Genomic DNA, 21,989 nt, shown 5'->3' with positions numbered 1-21,989 from the left:
TTGGTAATGATTTTGTTGCAATACAAATTCTGTGGTCACCATGAAGATTTAAGGACAGTGTAAAGGATTTGTAACATTCACTATATTTGATAGGTTTGTCTCCAGAAAGGATTATAGTGATGAGGCTGCAGAGTTGAGGACTTTGGAAATAAATGTCCACAACTATCACATTTTTCAGATTTGTTTCCTGTAAGGATTCTCTGGTGAGATTGAAAATTTGATGAGCAGGAATAGGATTTCCTGCATTCAGTATACCTTTAAGATTTCTTTCCAGTATGGATACTTTGATGACCTTAGAGAGATTAACACCAGAGAGAAGATTTGCCACATCTTTTATATTTGTAGGGTTGAACTCTAGAATGGATTCTGTAGTAAATTTGAAGATGTGTGAACCCTGTAAATTATTTATCATAATTACATTTCTAAGGTCTGTCTCCTACATGAATTCTGTGGTAAACTCTGAGGCTTGAGGAATGCGTGAAGGATTTTCCACATTCATTACATTTGTAAGTTTTCTCTCCAGTAGGATTCTGTAGTGAATGAAAAGATGTGAGTACTGTGTAAATGATTTACTACAATTCTTACAATTTGTAGGGTGTGTCTCTAGTATGGATGCTGTGGTGAACACTAAGACTTGAAGAAGTTGTGAAGAATTTGCCACATTCATTACATTTGTAAGGTTTGTCTCCAGTATGGATTCTATAGTGAATTTTAAGATCTGAGGATGTTTTAAAGGATTTCCCACATACAGTACATTTGTAAGGTTTCTCACCAGTATGGATTCTGTAGTGAACTTTTAAATTTGTAGAACCGATGAAGGATTTCCCACATTCATTACATTTGTAAGGTTTCTCACCAGTATGGATTCTGTAGTGAACACGAAGTATTGAGGAGCTTGTAAATGATTTACCACACTTATTACATATGTAAGGTTTGTCTCCTGTATGGATTCTATGGTGAGCTCTTAGATTTGAAGAACGTGAAAAGGATTTCTCACATTCATTACATTTGTAAGGTTTCTCACCAGTATGGATTCTGTAGTGAATTTTAAGATCTGAGGACTGTGTAAATGATTTACCACACTTATTACATTTGTAGGGCTTGTCTCCAGTATGGATTCTGTGGTGAACTCTAAGATGTGAAGAACAGGAGAAGGATCTTCCACATTCATTACATTTGTAGGGTTTGTCTCCAGTATGGATTCTGTGGTGAACTTCAAGCCTTGAGAAACAGGAGAAAGATTTCCCACATTCTTTACATTTGTAAGGTTTGTCTCTTTTAAGGATGCTTTGGTGAGCTTGAATATTTGGTGACTGGGTAAATACTTTGGCTTTCTGAGTGCCTTCTCCTTTATGACCTGAAATATGTGGAAATATACAATAAAAAAGAAAGAATGCATAATGTTGCCAGAGAAAAAGGTTAAAAAACATATAAAAACAAAGTTATAAGTATTACACCTGACATATCAACAGATTATCTGTAAGCTGGAAGGGCCTAGACAAATGATACTACAGATATCTGACAAGAACCTATATCACCCAAAACAGTAAATTACCACCAATGAAGAAAACCAAAAAATCCATAAGCAAAGCAAATACATTAAAAAATTTCCATTAATACAGCCTTATAAATAATAGTGGGAAGAAAACTCAAGCACTGGAAAGGTAAATATAACCCACCAAAAAAACAAGAAATAAATAATTCACACTAAATGTGAATGTGGAAAAGCAAAAGAAGAGAAAAACACCAACATACATAAACATGCACACACACATAACCCGCACCAATAACAAAATAACAGATATTAACAAGCATTCCTCATTAGTATCTGTCAATATAAATACATGGAACTTCCCTATTTAAAAAAAAAAACCAGACTAAATGTATGGATGTGTAATCATGATTCATCCTTTTGTTGTTTAAAAAAATAAAAACCTCTGCAAAAAAGACAAACACTACATCAGAAGAAAGTGCTTGATAAAAAGTTGTTCAAATCAAATAAACACAAGAAACAAGCTATAGTAGACATTTCTATATCTAATTAAAAAGATATTCAACCAAAATAATCAGATCAGATGGGGAATAACACTTTATACGTATAAAAGGAATAATCTACCAAGTGAAGTCTCAATTCTGAACTTTTAGAGCAGAAATGAATCCACATTCATAAAAGAAACTTTATAAATGCACAAAATATTCAAGGAAGAACAAATAATAATAGTGGGAGATTTTAGCACCCCTCTTTCAGCAATACACAAATAATCAAAACAGAAAATTAACAGATATTATAAATCACATGGACCTAACAAATATATATATAGAACATTTCACGCAAACACAAAATAATATATATTCTTCTTAGGTCACAAAACCTTACCCAAAATTGACCATATACTGTGTCATATATTAAGCCTCATTAAATAAAAGAAGACTGAAATAAGTCCTTGTATATTTTTATAGCACCATGATTTAAACCTGGATTTCAAAAATAGAAAATCAGAATGCATACAAAATAATAGGAATTGAATAGTTCTTAAATCAATGTCCATGAAGTCAAAGAAGAAATAAAAAAATTAAAGAATTTTTAAATTCACTGAAAATTAAGGCAAACTATGCTCAAATTTATGAGATACACTGAAAGCAATGCTAAGAGGAAAGATCATAACACTGCCTTCTTAAAGAAAATAGATACAGCACATGCTAGCAAATTAAAAGCATACATGAAAGCACTTGAACAAAAAGAAACAAAGACACCAATGAGGACTAGATGACAGGAAAGAAAACTCATAGCTTAAAGCAAAAGATTAGAAAAAAAGATAACAAGAAAAAGAATCAAGGAAACCTGTTAGGAGCCATGCTGGGTTTGCTGAAGTAGCTATACGCTCGCCATTATAAGATGGCGCTGGCTTCCTGTTCCTGGTTCTTCTTGGCCTTGGTGTCTGCAGCTGTGCTCACGCGTAGGCGTGAATTTTCCCGCTGAAAGTACTATCAGTGGATATGTAAATGAGACCCCAGTCTGTAAGCCAATGAGGACAGATCATGTCTCTTTGATAGTATATAAGTCAGTACATTCTGGGGCTTGGGGTCCTTCCTTTGTTCTCCATCTTGCATCCTTCTAACTAAAAGAGCTGTAACAATAAAAGACGCTGTCAGAAGAATCTTGAGTGTGATGTGCTCCTTATCGGCTAGGTAGCGTGTCGCAGAAACCAGAGGTGGTTTTTTGGAAAAATCAACAAGATAGATAAACCCAACAAGACAGATAAAGCCTTAGCTGAATTAACTAAAAATCAGAGAGAAAATATCCTGAATGGAAAAATCAGAAATGGAAACATGGATATAACAACAGACCTCAAGGACATCCAAAGAATCAATAACTCTTATTTCAAAAGGCTCTGTGTCAAAAATTAAAAAGTATAAATGAAATCTAAATTTTTCTGGATAGACTCCACACAACAAAGTTAAATCAAGATCAGGTAAACAATGTAACTTAGGAAATTGAAGCAGTCATTAAAAATTTCTCAACAGAAAAACAACAGCATCAAAAAGCTCATGACTGGATGCTTTTAGCAGAGAATTCTATTATAATGTCAACGAAAAGCTAATACCAATGCTCCTCAAACTATTCCACCAAATGGAAATGGAAGAAATATGGCCAAACTCATTCTACTAGTACACATTGACCCTGATACCTAAGCCACAGAAATATACAACAGTCAAAGGAAATTTCCATTATGAACAATGATGCAAAATACTCATTAATATACTTGCAAACAAAAATCCAAGAAGACATCAAAAATATCATCCAACATAATCGAGAATGCTTCATCTCAGGTACGAAGGGGTCATTCAATATATAAAAATCTATCAATGTAATCCAATATATAAGCAAACTGAATGAATGAAAACTAGGATTATTATAATAGACAATGAAAATCCTTTAAACAATTCCAATACCTGTTCATATTAAAGTCTTCGAGAGACCATGGATACAAGGCATACAGCTAAATTCAAAAAGGCGATAAAGAACAAGCCAATTGCCAAATTTAAATTAAGTGGAGAGAAACTTTTAAAAAGTCTACTAAAGTGAAGAACAAGATAGGGCTGTCCATGCTCTCCTTGTTTCCTCAGCATACTACTTAAACTTCTAGTTCGATCAATAAGGGAACTAAAGGACATCAAGAAGGTATGAATTGTAAAAGAAGAGGAATGGTTTCACTAACCCACCTTTAAAAGTTTTGACTCAGAATTTTTTCTTACAAAAAGATATTCTGTGACTAAAATAGAGCAGAAAGTAAAGGCAAAGATATCCAGAGATCAACTTGGGATGTTGGTGGACACCAAACCGTGACACTGTTATTAATGCCATGTTGTGCTTGCAGAGAGGAGTCTAGCATAGCTGGCACCTGAGAGACTCTACCACCAGCTGACTAAGATAGAAGCACATATGTATAGCCAAGCATTGGACTGAGGTTGGGGACCCCTATGGAAGCAACAGAGGAAGGATTAAAGGAGCTGAAAGGGAAGGCAACCCCATAGGAAGATGAACAATGTCAACTAATCTGGATCCCTGGGAGCTCCCAGAGACTAAGCTGTCAGGGGCAGCTTTGCTTATAAACTGAAGGCCTAAAATCAGCCATAGGCCTAAGTCAGCCTGCTAACAGAAATTCTCCAGTTTCTGTGGAAAAACACTGAAAGAGATAATTATAAGATATTGTAAACATGCAGCTTTGGTGGAAATTTACCAGCCTGGATAGGAACAGGTAGTAGTTAGTCTTGTAGATAGTCATAGACCTTGGCTAGCCTTGGTAGATAGTACCAACTTAGATAAGGACAAATGAGTCATAGGCAGAGTCATAGTGACCTGTCCCCTGAATCTTAACCCAGCTGACACTCTGTTCTGTGAGATATCTGTACTCCCCCTGAACACCTATGCTCCTGCATCATCCCCGTCCCCACATCCTGCCTTTTTGTTTATATAACCCCTGTGTGAAAAACGTAAAATCAGTGGTTTGATCAGCCTATAAACAAGCCGATAGTTCTTTGTGTTTCTGTCCTCCAGTTCTCTCTTTCAAGTGTTCTGATCCCAATTCAATGCTCTGTGGGACTGGGGCACTAATCTACTAAGCAAAGAGCAGGTTCAAGGCCCCTGGCACATATGTAGCAGAGGACTGCCTTGTTTGGCCTCAGTGAGAGAGGATATGCCTAAATTTATAGAGACTTGAAGTGCAGGGGCAGGCGATGTGGGGACACCCTCTCAGAGGTGAATGTGTGTGGGGCAGGGATAAAGCAGTTTGGGAAGAGAAGCCAGGTGGCAACATTTGGGAGGAAATATATAAAATGATTTTAAAAAATCTTTAAAAAGTATTAAAGAAAAAATATTGCAATGTGCAGATGATATAATAGTATATGTAAATGACTGAGAAACTCCATCAAATAATTTCTAAAACTAAAAATGGCTTCAGTAAAGTGGACAGTTACAAAGTTAACCGAAAAACTCAGTAGCCCTCCTTCATACAATTGATAAATGGCCTGAAGAAAAAATAAGTAAAATAACTAACTTCACAATAGCCAGAAGTAAAATGGCATATCTTGGTACCGAACAAGAGGGATATCCATATAACAAGAAAGCTTTATGTAAAGTGATAAAAAATAACGTAGTTTAATTAACTAATTAAAAAATATATTTTCAATTGAAGTAGGAACATCACCCTATTTACCATTCCTTCTTTCCTCGCAGCATGTCCCATGTAAGACTCCACCTTCCTCAACTTCCTTCTCATGTTAAAAGTTTTTCTTTCCTTTTTCCTTTGATTTTTTTAAGTGCCTACATTTGTGTACCTGTGCATGTGTGTGTATGTGTGTCTGTGTGTATTTTTTGCTGTGTATTTACATATACATAAAATCATCTCTGTGAGTGGGTTCCTGTTGTTTGTCACAAAGTATTGTTTAAGTGATGAACACTCTGTATTGTAAAACCCATGATGTTGATCATATCTAGTGAGAAACTAATGCTCATTTTTATAAAACGTATTAGTGTAGTATATACTTATATGGATAGTGATGACTAGAAATAGAGGAAATATAAAATTGGAAAAGGGAAAGAGTTTCTAAATTGGGTTCAGGGAATCAGTCCATTTCATCTTGACTTACTATTTGTAAGTTGTATATACAAGATCCTATTAGGTTTCATGAATTTTTTCATTATTTTATGTTTTAAGGATTTTTTAGGTAAATGGATGAAAATTAATATGAATGAGAAACTTTGAGAAAATCAACCAATGAAAGCTTAATTTCATGTGATAATGTACCTTTTGAGATGTGGGCATATCTGTTATATTTAGAATATATATATATATATATATATATATATATATATATACATATATATATGTATATACGTTTATGTATGTATACTACATTTCAAACTACCACTATTCAAATAATATAAGGCAAGAATTCAGCCATGGTTTACATTTCTTTGGTACAGTATTCTAAATTAAATACTTGGGAATTATCTCTATGTAAGATAGATTTAATATAAAATAAAAACCACATTTCAGGACTAGATTGTTCCTTGGTTTAGAGATATCACATCACATACTATTTCATTTCAGATTACCTGGTTCTCTTTCTTCTGTTTTCTCTTGATCAACAATGCAGGGATCTTTTTGTTGTTCAAGACAGATGATTACCCTTGGTTTTGAAATTGCAACACCTGCATATTCAAATATACATAACAATATACCATTGAATGCACCTGGGTACTGGCATAGGAATGTACCATGCATGTAACATATAAGGGAGTTAAAAAATGCATGAATGACATTTTATAGCCATGTGTTTCGAAAATGTTTTAGACCCTTCACAACTCAATTGTGTTTCAAACTCTGAATATCTTTTTAAAATTATAGCATTAGATAAAGTCAACTGTGGAAGTCAAAGTGGGTTCACATATAAATGCTAATGCCTGCCTAAAAATGAGTAACTAAGAGTGAAGGATCCTTAGGTTAAATGTAAAATCAAGATAAATGTACATAATATATTAGCTGTAAGCATGTTACTAATCAATACCTATAATGAATAAAGGCCAAATTCAAATACTAAAATAAGTTTCAGACATTCCTGAGGTGAAGTAGAAGTTATGAAATAAAAATATTCTTACCCACAGAAACCAGGTTGTTGTAATTCTCCAACATGACATCTCTGTACAAGGCCTTCTGAGCAGAATTGAGACATTCCCACTCCTCCTTAGAGAACTCTATAGCCACATCAATGAATGTCAGTAGACCCTGAAATTAAATTAACCATTTTCCCTCATGTCTATTGGCTAAGTTCTATATTTGACCCAAGAAAATATTAGTTACCTATGTAAATTTTTATGATATCCGTAACTGATATTAATTTTTGATGACTTATGATCTGAGAGAAAGAGTATTTGACTTCTCTGCAAAGATCCAATAGTCTAGCAGTTCTCAACATGTGGATGTTGACGCTTTTCTTGGTCAAATGGCATATTCCCTAAATGATCTAATGGTGGTTTTCTAGCCATGAGAAAGCAGAGATATTTACATATTACATAATTCATAGCATGCGTCATAGCAGTAACAAAAGTACAGTTATGAACTAGCAACAAAAATAACCTCATGGTTTGGTTCGATAAAACCTGAGAATTTTTTTTAAAGAGTTGCAGCAGCAGGAAAGCTGAGACCTATGGCAATAGGCTCTCAGTCTTATTACATAAATTATTTAATATGTATTTTTATACAAATTAATATACAATATATAATTTATTGTACATGTATTACATAATTTAATATATAATAAAATTAATTATTTATTAAATTATATGCTATATAACTTATTTTATAAATTAACAGAATAGTATGAAATGGTTTTTTTGTAAATGTGAATTAGCGCAGTGAAAGTTTGGATGTTATAATATAAGGTTATTTCTGTAAAAACAGTCATCATGTCCCATACCAATGCACACATTTACCTGAGAAGAACACATCTTTTCTTTCTCCTTCAGAATGGAATGTCTCACAAAAGTTTATATGAAAATTACACCTTCTAGGAGCCACTCTTTATTGATAGCAGCCAATCTTCCGCCCTGTCCCTGATAAAACTGAAGTGTGGAAAGCAGGAATCACAACTCCTTGCCTTCTGCCAGGAAACGGCTCCAGAGATCATGAACTTATATAGGCAGAAGGAAGAAAAAAAATCCTTTTTTTTTTTGCCATCAGGTGCTCTGTTTTTCCTGAAGATGGTGTAATTCTCTATAGAGTTGGGTATTTAGTAGTAGTGACGTCTTATATAACTAACAGACAGATTGTAATTTTAAATCGAGGCTAAACATAGTTAAAATTGATATTCCCCCTTTGCTTTCTTTACCTTTGCCTGAGATATTTTATCAAAAAAAAATGATGCCTCTATTTGCAATAATGATCAGGGTCTGTGAAGTAACCCCAGCTGAAATTATTTCTGATAATAGGTAAACAAAACACTTGCCTGTGGCCGAGAAGAAACAAGGCAATCAATTCCTATCTCACAATTGTCTCCAACGAGATATTACTCTTATCTTCCATTTCCCATTCTTAAATACTATGATTTTGTTGTTTTAAAGAGAAACCCATGATTTTATTTTCTTACCTGTTTCCTTTTAAAGGGAGTTTCATTCTTTTGGATTAAATATCGAAAACATTATCACATGTAAATATAACAGCACTGTACCAATTCTAGTACCTTCACCTGTCACTGAATGCAGCTGAACTTCAGCCTCCAACACTATCATCCATGTCGACCACTTTGAGCTGATAAGAGCTCAAAAAGTGTTATATCAAAAGCATCTTTACTACCCAGTGCTTTGTCATTTACTTTCTATTAATAAAATATTGTACAACACAAAGAGAAACATTGTGATTACTTGCAAAATTCACCGATAAGATTTATTATCAGTTTCCAAAAAGTACCAATAAGAACTCAAATTGTGCCTCAATGATTAATTGAAATTTTACATAGATTTCTTTTTTATTTGTTTTCTCTTTCATTCTGCTATGATTTTCACATTTTAAGACTCTATGCCAATGAGGTGAATGTTCAGAAATTTCAGAAATGCAAGATGGAGGTCTAGTTCACAGAGAGATTTCAAATTTTCTTTGTACTTTTCAATTAATATGGACTATAATGCAAATACTTTTGTCTTAGAAAAAATTATACTACACTTAAAATTAATTAGAATCATGGCAAAACATAGGCAAAAACTTAGTAAACCAGGATTGCAGCTTAAGGATGACAGAATGTACTATTTCATAAACTGTACAGGTTCATTAGGCAGACATTGTGAAATACAAACATTGTTTTAGTAATTGAATAATACAGTTTATGCAATTGCCTCCAGTAAATACTAATCATTGAGAATACATGTTATGATAAATCTAAGAAAGAAAATATTATACTTACAAAATCATGACATGATATATTTAAGAAATCTGGGGTACCATGAAAAAGTTTAACCTAAGAATCATAGGAATAGATAAATGTAAAGAGTTCTAGCCCAAGGAAAAGAAAATATTTTCAAAAATCTTAGAAGAAAACTTTCCGAAACGAATGAAAGTCATGCCTATAAACATGTAATAACACCAATTAAACATCATCAGAAAAGAAACTCCTCCCACTGCATAGCAAACAATAGAGTAATTCTACAGAACATAGAAAGGCTATTAAGTGAGGAGAGTTAAAGGGGGAAGGTAATACACATATGCAAATGTATCGGAATTATACCAAAATTCCGAAAATAGGCCCTTAAAGCATCAACGATCTGAACAGATATATTGCAACCTGTAAAAAATACACAGATGCCAACCTAGAGTACTATACACAACAAACCTCTCAATCAAAAAAGCCAAATTTAAACAATATGTGTTCACAAATCCCGTTGTACAGAACATACAACCCAAAAAAGGAAACTACACCCAAAGGAGACAAGAGACAGGCAAATAAGTAATTTCATACCATCAAAAACAAAACATGTGAAGCTCAAAAAAATTGCATACCCACACAAACACACACACACTCAGAGAGAGAGAGAGAGAAAGGGAGGGAGGGAGAGAGAGAGAGAGAGAGAGAGAGAGAGAGAGAGAGAGAGAGAGAGAGCGCTCAGGTGGGAGAGAGGAGGGAAGGAAGGAGAGAGTCACTACCTCAGAGAAAAGAGCTGGAAATTTTTTTCCAGGAAATGTGCACTTGCTAAAATATTTTCCAAGCAACAAGCTAGATTAGCTATTCTAATATCTAACAAAACTTATTTTAACACAAAATTAATCTGCAGATACAGAGAAGAATATTTCATTCTCATTAAAGAAAAAAAAATCTACCTAATTGTTTCCAATTCTGAAACTCTATGTTCCAAACACAAAGGTACTCACATTTGTTCAAAAAACATTGTTAAAGTAATTTGCACAATGAACCCCATTCAATATTAGTAAGAGGATTTCTGGTTTAACCTCACCAATCAGCAGGTAATCTAGATGAAAACTAAATGAAGGAATAATTAAAGTAAATGCTTTTATCAAACAAATAAGCCTAACCAATATCTATAGAACATTTCACCAAAACAATAAAGAATATTTCTGCTTCTCAGCACCACATAGAACCTTCTCCAAAATAGTCCATGTAGTAAGTCACAAAGTAAGCCTCAACACATAAAAGAAAATTCAAATAACTTGTATGCTATTATGATACCACAGATTTAAGCTGAAAATCAACAAAAGCTGAAAGAACAAAATTTGAAAACACTAATGGAAATTGAACTATTCTATACTCAATGATCACTGGGTAAGGAAAGAAATAAATGAATAAAAGACATTTTAAAATTAAATGAAAATGAAGGCACAACCTTCCCAAATTAATGGGACACAATGAAAGCAGTTCTAAATGTATCATTTAAAGTACTAAATGCCTCCATAAAGAATTTAGAAACTTTTTATATCAGCAGTTCAAAAGAAAGTTCTAGGGAAAAAAAGGAAGAAGGAAGAAGCACACACAAGAGGAGCAGAATTCAATAAATAATCAAATTCAGGAATGAAATCAATCAGAGAGAAATAAAGCAATAGAAAGAATCAGTGAAACCAAGAGCTGGTTCTCTGAGACAGTGAATAAGATAGAAATCCTTTAACCAGATTAACTTTAAGACAAAAAGCCAGTGTTCAAATTAGCTACATAATAAATGAAAAGGGATACCTAAACATGGTCATGGAAGAAATCCACAGTATCATTGTGTGTTAATTCAAAAGTGTATACTCGACAAAATTGGAAAATTATAATAAAATATCCTATTTTCTGGACACATATCACTTTCCAAAGTTATGTGAAAACCATGTAGCTTATATAAATGGCATGTATAACCTCTGAGGAAATAGAAGCATTGCTTAAAATTATAAAAATGATTAAATATCCAGGGCCAGATAATTTTAGAAGAAAATTCCTCCACACTTCCATAGACGTACTATTAGCAATAGTCCTCAAGTGATTTCACAAAACAGATACAGAAAGAACATTTCCAAACACATCCTATGAGGACAATGTCACCCTGTAACCTACATTATACAAAAAAATCAACAAAGGAAGATTATTTAAGACCAATTTCTCCTCTAAACATTGATGTTAGTGTACTCAATAAAATACTCACAAACTACTTATTCATGAATAGTTATCAGGAATGTTCTCTTGGGACCAAGTTGCCTCACTCAGGATGATATTTTCTAGTTCCATCCATTTGCCTGCAAAACTTAGCATATCCTCATTCTTATTAGCTGAGTAGTGTTCCACTGTGTAAATGAATGGCATTTTCTGTATCAATTCTTTTGTTGTAGGACATCTTTGTTGTTTCCAGCTTTAAAATCACAAATAAGGCTGCTACAAACATTGTGAAACATGTTCTCTTGTGGCATAGTGGAACATCCTTTGGGTATATGTCCAAGAGTGCTATAGTTGGGTCTTCAAATAGATCTATTTCCAATTTCCTGGGGAACCACTAGATTGATTTCCAGAGTGGTTGTACCAGTTTGCAACCCCAGTAGTAATGAAAAAGTGTTCCTCTTTCTCAACATACTCACCAACATATCCTCTCAGTTGAATTTTTGATTTAAGCCATTATGATTGGTGTAAATTGGAATCTCAGGGTCATTTTGATTTGCATTTCCCTGATCACCAAAGACTTTGGACATTTCATTAAGTGATTATCAGCCATTTGACATTTCCCTGTTGTGAATTCTCTGTTTAATTCTATACCCATTTTTATTGGGTTGTTTGGTTTCTTGGTGCTTACATTTTGAGTTCTTTATTTTGGATACTAGCACTCTATTGGATGTGAGGTTAGTGCCAATCCTTAGGTTGTTGATTTGTCTGATTGGCTATGTCTTTTGTATTACAGAAGCTTTCCAGTTTCATGAGGTCCCATTTATCAACTTTTGATCTTAGAAGATGAGCTATTGGAGTTCTGTTCATAAAATTTCACTCTGTGCCAATGAGTTTGAGGCTCTTTCCTAGTGGCCTATCATGACTGCCCTCTGAAAGGCCCAAAAAGCACCTGAAAGAGTCAGATGCAGATATGACACTTAACCAGACAGAAGCAGGTGACCCCTGTGGTTGAATTAGTAAAAAGCTGGGAGAAGCTGAGGAGGGTGGTCTAATAGGATTACCAGCAGTCAACTAATCTGAACTCCTGAGATATCTCAGACACTGAGCCACCAACCAGGCAACATACAGCAGACACTGAGACCCCCAACACATGTACAGCACAGGACTGTCAGGTCTGGATTCAGTCAGAGAAGATACACCTAACCATCAAAGACTTATTGTTACAGGGAATAGAGAGTTAAGGTAGGGTGGGTGGGAGTCAGGCCATCTTTGTGGAGTTGGGGTGGGGAGGAGGTGTGGGATATGGAACAGTCAGAGAGTAGACTGGGAGCTGGGTAAAGTCTGGACTGTAAAAATGACTTAAAAAAATACTCACAAACCAAATCCAGGAATGCATCAAAACTATCATCTAGCATGATCAGGTATGCTTTATCCTAGTGATCCAGTGTTGGTTCAATCAACTAAAATCTATCAATATAATTTATCAGAGAAACAAATAGATACAAAACCAACATGATAATCTCATTAGATGCTGTTAAAGCCTTTGACAAATATACAACATGTCTTCATGTTAAAAGGCTTAGAGAGATCAAGAATATAAGGCTCATACCTAAACATGAAAAAGCAATTACACCAAAAGATATGTCAATATTCAACATCAAATTGAATGGAGAAAATTTAAATCATTACTACTAAAATCAGGGAAAATACAAGGCTACCCACTATCTCCATATGTATTCAGTATAGTACTTGGCATTCTAAATAGAATAATAAGACAACTAAAGAAAAAAAAGCATTAAAATTTTGAAAGGAAGAAGTCAAATATAGCTGTTTGCAGATGATATGACAATATACATAAGGTGTTGAAACAGATATTAATAAATAATTTCCCATGGTAGGTTCAATACCTGTCTCAATTGTTTGGTTACAGAAGGAAAGAGACACACAACATTTATATGTTAAGATGATTTTAAAAACTAAATAGCTGGGCCACTGTGTAACCTCCATGCAGTTAATCCACCTCCCACCAATAATTACATATTATTATTTACTAAATTCTATATTCTAGTTAGTTGCTCTAGAGGCAGTTGGATACCCTCTAGCCCATGGTTTCTCAGCTCCTTCACATGGTTCCTATGCATATCTGAACTATGTTCTTCTGAGGCATAGCATCTCTTCTCTCCTTGACACTCTCTTGGCATGGTGGGTCTCCTTCCTGTTTGTCACCCAGTCCCAAGCCCAGGAAATTCTAAAATCCCAAATCCATCTGTCCTCCACAGCTACTAGCTGTTATCACATTTATTTACCAATAATAATAACCAAATGTAGCCAGGTTTCCAGAAGCTATATGGAGATACTCTAATGTAAGCAGGTTTTTTTTTTTTTTTTTTTTTTTTTTGACAACATAATTAGCGGCTTGGTGATAGAGTTGTCTTTGAATCATCCCTGCATTTGTGTGTAACTCATACAACTATTTCTGCAATTAAGCCCAATAAAGCTTTGGTCGATAAATCACACTTTTTTGGTACCCTTAATTTGATCTGTTCTCTGTATCCTATTGAATAAGTAGATGTTTACTCATGTCTCTATGGAATAGTGTCATAAAATAGGTGATAAGAAAAATGTAGGGATCATGGTGGCAGACTGAATGTGTGTCAAGGTGTATTTACCCCTATAAAATTATGCCACAAAGCATATCTGGTATAAGAAGTTTACTGGGAAAGAGGGAAGTAAAATCCCATCTTGGTGTGAAGACAGGAGAAGACATAAAGGTAGATAAGCAGACAGGAAGACAGGAATTCAAGGTCCATACTTAAATAGTAAAAGAAATATATACCAAACAAGTAGCCAACATCAAGTTAATTAGAGAGAAACTTGAAGCAATCTCTTTAAAATCAGGGAATAGACCTAGATGGTCTGCTCCTGTGGAGATACCATGTCCTGAACCATCCTAGAGGAACCACTACAATCAGAGCAGAGGGTAAGAACTCTTACTACAACATTATGTCCCAGAACTTTAACTGGAAGCCTAGGGCACGCAAGACCCATCACCCACACAAATCCTACACCTATGGAATTCCACTCTTCTTCCTTTTCTCACCTGGTCTTTTTGGCTGGTGCAGACACCTAGCTGGTCTGCTCCCATGAAGACACCATATCCTGAACCATCCCAGAGGAACTACTGCACTCAGAGAAGTAGAGGAACCACTGTATTCAGAAAAGCAGGATTTCAGGATGCCAGAGGCAGCCTGAGTTCCTGGATTATCTATCTATCTGGAGATAGAGATAGAGATAGAGATAGAGATAGAGATAGAGATAGAGATAGAGATAGAGATAAAGATAGAGAGACAGATCAGAGACCCAAATTAATGAAACAAATGAATTGTGTTCACATAGATAGATTAGTAGTATTAGGAGCTGATGTTAGTATATTTTTTCAAAATCTTGGAATTTAAATTGACTACTTCCAAAGATTTACATACAATTTATAGGAACTGGTAAATTATCAAAAATAAGAAAAAGTGTCCAGTGGATTACCCATGTGAGAACTGAAGGAAAAAATGAAAAATGGGAATTTATATGACTTCCATAACCATAAATTTATAGGAAAGGTATCTTTCACAACACAGGTGTATATAAATTAATATTCCCAAAATTCTCAGGACAGTAACTAAGGAAATTAAATATGATATGGTAGTTCCTGTTTGGGAAGTTATTGATAATGTTGATGGAGAAAAATCACAAACTATGCCCCTGTTCTAGAAACAAGACATGAAATGTATCCAATTTCCAAATTTATAAAAGAGGACACTGCTGACATACCCTTACCCTGAAAATGTCTACACAACTGACTGGTATAGCAAAAACAATGTCTCTAAACAAAATAAAAATTTCAGGCTCTTCAACAACTAGTAAAAGAATAGCTGTAGGCTCAACATCTAGAAGAGTCTACAAGTCCCATGGAATCCCTGAGTTTGCTGTAAAAAAGAAATCAGGAAAATAGAGGCTGATAACAGATGTGAGAGCAGTTAAGTCAACCAAAGGAACATTTATGTCCATGTATTTCCTTTAACATCTTTCTTACAAAGATCCTAGCCTATAATAATAACTGACTTTGAGGATTGCTTTTTCACAATACCCTTGCAGGAGCAGGGCAGGTAAAGCCTTGCTTTCTCAATACCTACTCTGAAAAATATTCATCCACTAAAGGGATAACACTGGAAGTTATTTTCTCAGCACATGTTGAATAGTCTAACTTTATGTCAATATTTTGTGCAAAAAACATTAAAATAATTTATAAGCAATTCCCTCTGTCTAATATTTATCATTATATGTATGACATTTTTTGGTTGATTCAGAAATATGTGTTTTGGAAAATACGTTTAAGGTAACACAAAGAATTCTGCCATACTCCAAAAGGAAAAAAATACAAAGAGAAAATTCACTTAGTTATTTGGATTTTAATATCAAGCATCATAAAATTTGACCACAAAGGGTACAGATTCATAGGAACTAATAGAAAACACTTAATAATTTTCAAAAATTAGTGGCTGATATTAACTGACAGAGGCCTACAATTGGATTAGGTGCACATGAGTCAAGTAATTTGTTTCAAATATTAAAAAAAGATTTAAATTTAAATATTCCAAGCTGTCTAACAGATGACACAGAAAAATAGTTATTTCTTGCATACTACAAGTTGCATATGTGAATTGAATTTATCCTAAAATTGCTCTTAATTTGCTCATTTTGCCTTCAATTCATTTTCCTACTGGACTCGTTTTGCAAAGAGTAGAAAGTATTATAGAATTGTTCTTTTGTAGCTATAAACAAAGTAAAACAATTAAGACATATACAGAAAAGTTTCTGAGATAATTATAAAAGGTAGAATAAAATGATGCCAATTATCAGGAACAGCTCTAGCCAAAATTATAGCACATGTTAAAAATGTTGACATTATGCAATTATACGTGATCAAAAAATATTGGCAAAGACCATGATGTAACTATGTGGCGAACCTAAGAAATATATAAAAAGCAATTTTGTTCAGTTTATAAAAAGAACTGATTTGATTACTTCTCACAGAATAAAAAGAACAATAATTTGAACAATTGATAAAATATTATTTTGTTTGATGTTATTTGATTTTGTTACCTGAGAATGGGTTTCTTTAGGTAGTCCTTGAAATCCTGTATCTTGATCTGTAGACCAGGCTAGCCTGGGACACCAGGATCCACATACCTCTGCCTCCCATGAGCTGTGATTAAAGCAGTGATTATAACAACTGACTCAACAAAGTGATTCAAAGTGATGTTTATAGTGAATAAAAATTTCAATAAATTATACCACAGAACTATGACAAGGTGCCATTTGACCCATCATTGACCAGGACTGACATAATAAACATGAACTGCTCTGATTCACATGGCCTTGATTTTCAATGCAACAAAGGAGTAATTGGGAAATACATGCATAATAGTGTATGTTAACCTCTCAGAGGCCTGTCTGCTACTTCAGCTTATGGTTTAACACTGTAGGTGCTTATGATTCCTTGTGTGATGGCTATCATTGGTTGTCAATTTGATAACATCAGGAAAAAACTACAATCAAGAGTGTAAGATCATACCTGGGAGATGTTTTGCTAGGTGTGTTTAGTTGAATCTACTCTAGTCTGGAACATTGAGCTAGGAAAACAAATACCTTTAATCTGATCTTGTGGGGAAACACACCTTTATTCTGGGCCACACCTTCTGCTGGAAAAGTCTAGAAGGATGGGAAAGAAGGCATGCTTTTTATCTATCTGTCCTCAGCTTGCGACCATGTTCATTCTTGAACTTTGTTTAAAGAGTAACTCTTCAGTATTCCAGTGTACACATTCATCTTTTTGGACTCACCAAACACTCTGTTTTTGACATTCTGTTTACAACCAGTGATTGTTATATTACCTGGACAGCAGTCTATATATCATGTCAAGAAAAACTCTTTCTATATAAGTAGATTTATTTCATAAGCATTATTACTTTAGAGAATCCTAAAAAATATGGGTTTTGGTGGCAGCATCAGAATATTGATCTGAGAGACCTAGCCATGTTGGTTTGGACAGGATTGTGGAAGAGCTTTGAACCTTTGGTCTAGAAGAGCTGCTTAACTTTTGAGATCTCAATGAGTTGTCCTGAAGCCCTTGAACTCTAAGAATGTTGAGAACATTATAGACAAAGGAGGCCTAGCTTGTTAAGTTTCAGAGGGAAATACAAACTTTATCAGGCTTTTTGAGTGACAAATTTGTAGTGTCTGATTAGTGTGACTGAAGAATCACCTATGACTAATAAGCAACTAGCATCTTTGAGAGGAAATGTTCTGGGAAGTATTACTTCAAAGTCAAAACACAAAATCTATCTTCCAGAGGTGGGTAAGAGTGTAGATCATGTTGGGCACTGAACTTGGTAGTGTGTGATTCATCTAGACAGTACTCATTTTGAAGACATTAAAGGATCATGTAGGGCAACTGAGGCTTGGCAACTTGTGGCAGGGTTGGAATCCCTGAAGGGAGCACAGGTGAGACTGCTGGTGAAGGTACAACACAGCTGCAGAAAGGGATGACAGAATTTGAATAAAGCCAGTAACATGGGATGACCACCAAGAACCTGAGCATCAGTGGAGTAGAATTAGCTGCTGTATGGAAGGTATAGATTGGTATGGATGCTACAGAGGGAAGAGCCAGAAAAATGACCCAAGCACTTTAAAGGAGTCCAGAAGATATTGAGTGATTCCCAGATAACTGTGCATAATGTTACTTACACATGTTGGAGGCTGATGTTACTTTGTTTATATGGTGACTCACTAAGTAAGAAAATTTGTAGCTTAACTCTGATTTTTAAAGGAGCCCAACAGTGAGAGACTTTGATTATTTAAGTGACTTTGGATATGTAAAGACACTGGACTTTTAATATATTTGGACTTGTAAAGACTGTGGAATGTTAAAAGTTTCATTTTTATTATGTTTTGTAAATATTAACATGACATCTTAGGAATAAATGAACGAGAACACCTTTTTTTTTTTAATTGGGGAGGAATGCTTTTGTGTGTCAAGGTGTGTCAGGTATCCTAGCTAGACTTCTGTCAACTTTACACAAGCTAGATTAACCTGAAAGGAAGGAACCTCAATTGAGAAAATGCTTCCAAAGTATTAGGCTGTCCACAAGTGTGAAAGACATTTTTAAAATTCTTGATGTATTGGTGATAGTCATATCCATTAGTGGTCATACAATCCCTGGGCTTGTGGTCCTGCCTTATACAGGTAAGCAGTCTGAACAAGCCAGTAAGCAGCATTGCCCCACATCCTATGTATTAGCTCTTATCTTTATGTTCCTTGCTGCCTTGAGTTATAGCCCTCATTGCTATTGAAGATAAATGTTTATGTGGAACTGTGAGTGAAATAAACTGTTTTCTCCTCATGTTGCTTTTGGTCAAATTATTTCATCAAAGCAATAGCAAACATAACTAACAGAGCTTGGTTTTCAACCTGACACACCTGAGAAAAATCACTTAGACTGAGCCATTACCTCTGTTAATTGGCCCATGAGTATATTAATATGACATGTCTGTGGTTGATACAGAAAGACAAACACATCATATTGTTTCCAGAAAAATATAAAAAGTTTGAGGTTAACCTGCTCTACACTATGAGGTCCTGTCAAGAACTGGTTTAACCAAGAATGTATTTGATTTTATTTGATTTTGATTTTTAGCGTTGTCCTTGTAAATAATGATACACAATTTGGCACAGTACTCTAGGAAATAGTAGTTGGAATGCTAAGGTACTTGGTAAGAGGGTGGATATAAGAGAGACATAATTGAATTTTATATCTGTAGGACATTTACCAGCCTGCCCATACATAAAGTATGGTGGCAGGTACCACACCACCACTCATGATGGCAAAATCCACTCAATTGGATTTCTGCAAGTTGAAGACCTCAAGACAGAGATGATACTCAGGAAATAGATACTAACAAGTACTATCAATATAGTAATTGAGAACACACAGTGTTAGAAAAAGTACAAAATTGGGTAGCTGTTTAGAAATACAGTTTAGATACTTTCTAAGTGTTTAATACCATTAAACACTGTACAAATTACTCTTAGGTACATATCTATGGAAAGGGTAACATAATACATAAAAACATGCATTGAGTTTTCCCTAAGCTACTATGTTTAGTATCAAAAACTCAGAATCAGTCTAGCCAATGTATTGTCTGACTTTTATCATACCTGACAAACAAGGAACATCCAAGCCTGCTGAACAAGAGACAATGAAGTCAGATCACTTATTCCCCATACTTATGTGTATCCTCCGGGCCATGACTAATAGCCCTGAGATAGAATCAGGCTCTCTCTTGCACTTCATTTTCTGTCCACTGCTCTGCTGGCTTCTATCAGTCCAGACTAACAGTTATCATCCAGGCCTGTCTACCAAGGCACAACAAGGCTCAGCAAACATTCCAGACCTGCTATACCAAAAACAACTGAACTGGTCCACAGTTGCACATAGGAGGCCTACTGCACAGTGAACATGTAGACATAGGTCTGTCTTCCCTATAACTGATATATAAGAAACATCCAGGAACAATTAGATGGCTCAAGGCCCAATAAGAACCTAAACAAGAACCACAAGAACCAAGAATTTGTGGCACCCTCAGAGCAAAAGTATCTCAACACAGCAAGCCCTGGACATTATAACACAACTAAAGACAAAGAAAATGACCTTAAATCAAGTCCTGTAATGATGATAAATGTGTTTATATTAGAAGTTAATAAATCTCTCAAAGCAATACAGAAACTAAAATTAAAGAAGTAGAGGCCTTTAAAGAGAAAAGTAATAAACTCCTTCAAAAACACAGGAAAATAAAATTTTATAGGGAATGAAATGAATAAAACTGTTCAAGACATAAGAATAGAAATGGACTCAATAAAGAAAACATAATTTGAGTGAATCCAGGAATTGTAAAATGTAGGAAAAAGAACTGAAAGATAATACATAAACATCCTCAGTAGACTACAAGAGTTTGAATGTAGAATCTGAAGTGTTTAAGATACAGCAGAAGAAACAGATACATAAATAAAAAAAAATTAAATCCAAAAAGGCCTGAAACAAAATTTCCAGGGGAATTAAAGAAGGACATAAATAACTCACTCAAAAAAGTACAGGATAAGACAGGTAAAGTGGTAGAACCCCTTAAAGAAGAAACACAAAAATCCTTTAAAGAATTGCAAGAAAATGCAACCAATAGGTGAAGGAATTAAACAAAACCATCCAAGATTTAAAAATGGAAGTAGAAACAATATAGAAATCTCAAAGGGAGACTACCCTGAAGATAGAAAACCTAGGAAATCATAGGCGTAAGCATCACCAACAGAATACAAGAAATAGAAGAGAGAATCTCATGTACAGAAGATGCCAAGGAACACATTGACACAAGTGTCAAAGAAAATGCAAAATGCAAAAAGCTCCTAAGCCAAAACATCGAGGAAATCCAGGTCTAAATGAGAAGACCACACCTAAGGATAATATGTATAAATGAGGGTGAAGATTCCCAAATTAAAGGGCCAGTAAATATTTTCAACAAAATTTTAGAGGAAATCTTCCCCAACTTAAAGAAAGGGATGTCTATGAATATACAACAAGTCTACAGAACTCCAAATAGAATAAACCAGAAAAGAAATACCTCCCAACACATAATAATCAAAACATCAAATATACAAAAAAAAAAAGAAAGAAAAAATACTAAAAGTAGTAAGGGAAGATAGTAAAGTAACATATAAAGACAGACCTATAAGAAGTACACTAGACTTCTCACCAGAGAGTATAAAAGCCAGAACATCCTGGATTGATATCATACAGACCCTAAGAGAACACAAATGCCAGCCCAGACAACGATACCCAGCAAAACTCTCAATCACTGTAGATGGAGAAACCAAGATATTCTATGACAAAACCAAATTTACACAATATCTTCCCCAAAATTCAGCACTTCAATAGATGATTGATGGAAAACTCCAACACAAGGTGGGAAACTACAACCTAGATAAAGCAAGGAAGTAATCTTCCACCATCCCAAAAGAAGATAGTTACAGAAACATAATTCCACTTCTAACAACAAAAATAACAGGAAGCAACAATCATTTTTCCTTAATATGTCTTAACATCAATGTACTCAATTCTCCAATACAAAGACATAGACTATCAGACTGGATACATAAACAGGAACCAAAATTTTGCTGAATACAGAAAACATACCTCAGTGACAAAGACAAACACTAATTCAGAATAAAAAGATGGAAAACAATTTTCCAAGCA

At 34.6% G+C, this 21,989-nt stretch overlaps 1 pseudogene; it reads right to left on the bottom strand.

The window, feature by feature from the left end:
• Positions 1-401: 401 nt before the first annotated feature.
• Positions 402-21,989, bottom strand: part of LOC117716388 (uncharacterized) — a 69,957-nt pseudogene continuing 48,369 nt past the window's right edge.

This window comes from Arvicanthis niloticus, chromosome 10 (assembly GCF_011762505.2).
Source record: "Arvicanthis niloticus isolate mArvNil1 chromosome 10, mArvNil1.pat.X, whole genome shotgun sequence".
In the NCBI taxonomy this organism is placed as follows: domain Eukaryota; kingdom Metazoa; phylum Chordata; class Mammalia; order Rodentia; family Muridae; genus Arvicanthis; species Arvicanthis niloticus.
This window is presented reverse-complemented; position numbering and strand designations above follow the sequence as displayed.